The sequence below is a fragment of the Heptranchias perlo genome, unplaced genomic scaffold (genome assembly GCF_035084215.1).
Source record: "Heptranchias perlo isolate sHepPer1 unplaced genomic scaffold, sHepPer1.hap1 HAP1_SCAFFOLD_552, whole genome shotgun sequence".
Taxonomy (NCBI): Eukaryota; Metazoa; Chordata; class Chondrichthyes; order Hexanchiformes; family Hexanchidae; genus Heptranchias; species Heptranchias perlo.
The window spans coordinates 125,069-131,181 of NW_027139573.1; positions in this window are offsets into that span (position 1 = coordinate 125,069).

The window sequence follows — 6,113 nt, forward strand, 5'->3', positions numbered from 1 at the left end:
TAACAGGAACTTAATCTCTTGCGCTTTTCAACACCACTCGAGTCTGAAGCTACTTATTGGTGCTTGTGTGCAGCAGGTCTGATAACCAGATCCAGTTAGAATGGAGGGACTTGTTCTGGTCACTGGGTCCCAGGGAGTGGAGTCTGAGCCTGCATCTTACAGCAGGGGTTCACACTGAGGCCCAGCCCAGTATTAACACCGAACCATCGCATCTGTTTACATCCCCCTGTATTTCAATGGTCTATTCCAGACTCCCACTTTCACCCCTCCCATTCTCTTCCCAATGCACCGACTCTCACTGGCAATGGGACCACAAAGAAAAGAGAGACTCACATTCCTATTGTGATTTCACCACCTCAGGACCTCCCAAAGAGTTTTACAGACAGTGAAGTGTTAGTGAAGTGTAGTCACTGTTTTAATGTAGGAAACACGGCAGCCAATTTGCACACAGCAAGATCCCACAAATAGCAATGAGATAATAGCCAGATAATCTCCCACCCTCTCCCTGCCCACTCCCTCTCCCTCCACTCTCCCTCCTCATACCCCTCTCCCTCCCACAATCCCTCTCTGCCTCTCCCACCCTCTCCCTCTCCCTCCCCCTCCCCATCTGCCTTGTCCTCTTCCCTTTCCTCTCCCTCTCTTTGTCTGACTCCCCCTCTCCTTCCCCATCTCCCCACCTTTACCCTCTCTCTTCACTCACACCCCCTCCTGCACCTCTCCCTCTCGATCCCCTTCTCTGTCCCTTCCCCATCACCCTCCCTCTCTCCCTCTAGCTCCCCCACCCACTCCCTCCCGTCCACTCTCCCTCCCCTCCACTCTCACTCCCCTCCCCCTCAGCCTCTGCCTCCCACTCTCCCTCCGACTCCCCCTCCCCTTCTCCCTCTCCATCTCCCTCCCACTATCCCTCTCCCTCCCTTTCCCCCTCCCCCTCAGTTTGAGCATGACGTCCACTGACTGGATTTGGTGACATTGTTCAATGTTCTGTTATCCTCATGGATTGCTGTTCTGAGGAGCCTCATGTTAAGCGCGACTCGAAGACGGTGCATTGAAAATTAACATAAAAATCTGTCTGTGAATTTGTTTCGATGCCAATTTATTCTAATTCACCCAGATCAACATCACTGTGAGTATTTTTGCGTCGAGCACCAGTTGATTATTGAAGAGTCAGCAGCTCATTCTCCCCACAATCGGACACACAGAGTTCACTTTGGCCTTGACCCGCTCAGAGACTATAATAAACGGGCAGTGTTTGCTCAGAAATAAAAGTCAGTCGTGGGCCTGAGCAACACATCGGACATCGGACAGTCCAAAGTCCATTGTGTTGCTGTGAGGTGAAGGTGGGAACGGGGGGCCAGGCTTCGAATCTGCTTCGATTTCAGTGTCACCCTGCTGAAGCAGCACAAGAAGGTTCGGAAAGAACAAAAGATCTTTTTATACATCACCTTTCACAACCTCAGGATGTCCCAAAGTGCTTCACAGAAAGTGAAGTAATGTGAAAGTGTCATCACTGTTGTAATGTCGGAAACGCCATTCATTATGAGAAGTACTTTCATACCGGGGGCTGAAAGGGTTAAATTATGAGGACAGGTTGCACAGACGAGGCTTGTATTCCCTTGACTGCAGAAGATTAACGGGTGCTGTAATTAAGATCACTGAAGGATTTGATAGGGTAGATAGAGAGAAACTATTTCCTCCGGTGGGAGAGTCCAGAACAAGGAGGCGTCACCTTAAAATTAGAGCCAGGCCGTTCAGGGGTGATGTCAGGAAGCGTTTCTTCACACAAAGGGGAGTGGAAACCTGGAACTCTCTCCCCCAAAAAACTGTTGAGGCTGGGGGTCAATTGAAAATTTCACAACTGAGATTGATCGATTTTTGTTCGGCAAGGTTATTAAGGGATATGGCACCAAGGATGGAGTTAAGATTCAGATTGGCCATGATCTAATTGAATGGCGGAACAGGATCGAGGGGCTGAATGGCCTCCTCCTGTTCCTATGTTCCAATGAGGTGCTTTGACTGTGTGCAGCAACTTACAATAAAACAGTGTACAGGGAGACACCTCAGAGCACAGAGCAGGAGGAAGGAGACCAAAGAGAGGATTTAAGAGGAGCCAGAATCACGGACAGAAGGGGATTCAGGAACTGTGTGGAGACAGGAAGGAACAAGACAGGAATCCTGAGGGAGACTGCTGGAGAACCAGAGAGGTTTAGGGACGGAATTCCAGAGCTTAACGCCGAGGCAGCTGAAGGCACGGCCGCCAATGGTGGAGCGATTAAAATCGGGGCTGCGCTAGAGGCCAGAATTGGAGGAGTGCAGAGATCTCGGAGGGTTGTAGGGCTGGAGGAGGTTACAGGGATAAGGAGGGGCGAGGCCACGGGAGGATTTAAAACAAGGATGAGAATTTTAAAATCGAGGTGTTCCCGGACCGGGGGCCAGTGTAGGTCAGCGAACGCAGGGGGTGATGGGAGAACGGGACTTGGTGCGAGTTAGAATACGGATTTCAAGCACTGAATCGAAAGCAAATTCTCGACACTCCTTCCCTCACCAACTCCCTTCTCTCCTCCTCCTCCTCTCTTGAATCCATTAACCTCTTGCTGGATAGGGTTCCACAGACAGGGGTCACTCTCCAGTATATCGCCCCAGTGACCATTAAACACCTGTGAGCCTTGACACTAAGCATCAATAGGCTTTTCAACACAGCCTGGCCAGATCCTGGCCCGTCCGATGTCCAGACACGCACAGTTCCAACACTGTTTGATTGAGAGTGGGGATAACAGTCCCCTCCCTAACCCAGGGGCCCTGAGGCCACATGTAGCGGCCCTACTACCATCACCCCAGTTGAGGTCAGTTTAAAGTGGCTTTTAACCACCCAGCACAGAGAGTGTCTAAAACAGTGACTGGTGACCCTCTGTGCACAGTCTCTTTGAGTTACAGTCCAGTCTACCTCCAATCCTGAGATACCAGCCGAGTCACCCCACTGGCCACAGGTACTGGAGCATCATTCGATTGCTCAAGCCCACTTACTCTTGCTCAGGCGACTATAAAATATGACCCAGAAACTACCTAATAGCATCCAGAAAATGTGGTGTTCCCTTCCCTCCCTGTCACCCGTTCCCCTCCCACCCCGTGCTAGCTGACCTACATTGGCTCCCGATCCGGGAACACCTCGATTTTAAAATTCCTCCATGTGTTCAAATCCCTCCCTGGTCTCGCCCTTCCCTATCCCTGTGACCTCCTCCAACCCTACAACGCTCCGAGATCTCTGCACTCCTCCAATTCTGGCCTCTTGCGCATCCCCAATTTTAATCTCTCCACCATTGGCGGCCGTGCCTTCAGCTGCCTCGGCCCTCAGCTCAGGAATTCCCTCCCTGAACCTCTCCGCCTCTCCACCTCTCTCTCCTCCTTGAAGATGCTCTTTCAAACCTACCTCTTTGACCAAGCTTTTGGTCACCTGTCCTAACATCTCCTTACGTGGCTCAGTGTCAAGTCTTGTTTGATAATCGCTCCTGTGAAGTGCCTTGGGACGTTAAAGGCGCTATATAAATGCAGGTTGTTGTTATTGTTGTTGTTGTTGTCGTCGTCGTCGTCGTCACAGCATGCCATGAAGGGAGTGAATGTTTAGGGTGGTGGATGGGGTGCCAATCAAGCGGGCTGCTTTGCCTTGGATGGAGTCGAGCTTCTTGAGTGTTGTTGGAGCTGCACTCATCCAGGCAAGTGGAGAGGATTCCATCACACTCCAGACTTGTGCCTTGTAGATGGTGGAAAGGCTTTGGGGAGTCAGGAGGTGAGTCACTCGCTGCAGAATACCCAGCCTCTGACCTGCTCTCGTAGCCACGGTATTTATATGGCTGGTCCAGTTCAGTTTCTGGTCAATGGCGAGCCCCAGGATGTTGATGGTGGGGGATTCGGCGATGGTAATGCCGTTGAATGTCAAGGGGAGGTGGTTAGACTCTCTCTTGTTGGAGATAGTCATTGCCTGGCACTTGTCTGGTGCGAATGTTACTTGCCACTTATCAGCCCAAGCCTGGATGTTGTCCAGGTCGAGCTGCATGCGGGCACGGACTGCTTCATTATCTGAGGGGACTGAGACTACAAAAACATCACCTGGTGTTTACGATGGTCTCCCACAATATTTCAAGGCCTCCTTATCTCCAGCCTTCCAGGCAGTTCGAATAACACTTTTCCAACGTGGCCAACCTGCCCAGCATGCCGCCTTGAACAGTCAGTTCAACAGTTCCGATGTTGAATTAATACTTTTAACCAAACTCAGCTCCTTTAGCAGGTAATTAATCCTTAAAACTGGTATTTAAAAGTCCAAAATCCTTCACTGTAAAGTGCTTTTGGTCACTTCCACGGGGATCTAGTCCTGATACGGACCCTACAGGAGTACTTAGTGTTGGGGGGCACTGGGGAGCGGAACTGAGGGAGTTCTGATGGATGGTGCCATGTTTACAGTCCCATCTCTTCCAATGATGTCCGCATGGAGTGGGGGTGGAGGGGGGTGGAAAGGACACAAGAGGTGACCCCTCACACTCTCGGTGAAATTTCCCAACTTTGGGAAAAAAGGGATGGAGACCTGGAGCAGCCGGGTCCAGTTCCAGAATCCAGCCCCGATTACATTGCCTCTGCCACCACCCCACTCCCCAAAGGAATTTCGGGCCCAGATTTTGTGAGGAAAGCAGGGACTTGAGAGAGGGAGAGGTTGGGGAGGGTGTCCGCCTGGAGAGAGATGGGGGCAGCGGGGCAGCCAAGGATCGTACAGCATAGGAGAGCAAACAGAAGCGGGAGCAGTCGGGAAAAATCAAATGAGGAGCAGTGTGAGAGACGGAGAGACCAGTAAAGAATGGGGCCCTGGGGTAGAGGTAGGGAGCAGCAGCAGAACAGAGGCCTGAAGAGGGAGGGAGTGGCAAGCAGATCATGGGCCTAGGAAGGAGCTTTTAAATTCAAGTGCCAAGCCAGAAGTCTTGCATTACAGTCTCGTGCAGAACCTCAGCGTCCGGGCACCGGGCTTTTTTTAATGGATGAAAGAGACCATTTTTATTTTCCCAACAGTATTCTCCATCTAATTATGTCGGAAACTAATTCTGAATCAGGGACGGGGACTTACCATAATTAACAGTAATGAAGAAAATAATGGCACTAAAGAGTGACAAATCCCCAGGACCAGATGGTTTCCATCCCAGGGTTTTAAAGGAAGTGGGTGAGAACATTCCAGAAGCCCTAACGAGAATCTTCCAAAGTTCTCTCGATTCAGGAACCGTTCCTTTAGATTGGAAAATTGCACACGTCACTCCGCTATTTCAGAAAGGTGAGAGAGAGAAACCAGGGAATTATAGACCAGTTAGCCTAACATCTGTTGTTGGGAAATTACTAGAGTCTATAATTAAGGATCGAGTGACTGAACACCTCGAGAATTTTCAGCTGATCAGAGAGAGCCATCATGGATTTGTAAAGGGTCATGCGTTGAAGAGGTGACTAAAGTAATGGATGGGGGAATGTCTATGGATGTTGTTTAGATGGACTTCCAGAAGGCAATCGATAAAGTCCCTCAGAAGAGACTGTTAGCTAAAGTTGAAGCTCATGCAATTGAGGGCAAATTATTGACTTGGTTAGGAAATTGGCTGAGCGGCAGGAGACAGGGAGTAGGGATAATGGGCAGGTACTCAAATAGGCAGGATGTGACTAGTGGTGTCCCACAGGGATCTGTGTTGGGACCTCAACTATTCACTGTATTTATGATGACAGAAAGAAAGACAGCATTGTAAGCAGTGTAGATGGAAGCATAAAATTACAGAGATATGAACAGATTATGTGAATGGGCAAAACTGTGGCAAATGGATTTCAGTGTAGGCAAGTGTGAGGTCATCCACTTTGGACCTAAAAAGGAGAGATCAAAGTACTTTCTAAATGGTGAAAAGCTGGAAACAGTGGAGGTCCAAAGAGACTTAAGGGCCCATGTACATAGATCATTAAAATGTTATGGACAGGTGCAGAAAATAATCAAAAAGGCTAATGGGATGCTGGCCTTTATATCTAGAGGACTAGAATACAAGAGGGTAGAAGTTATACAGCTGTACAAAGCCCTGGTTAGACCACACCTGGAGTACTGTTCTGGG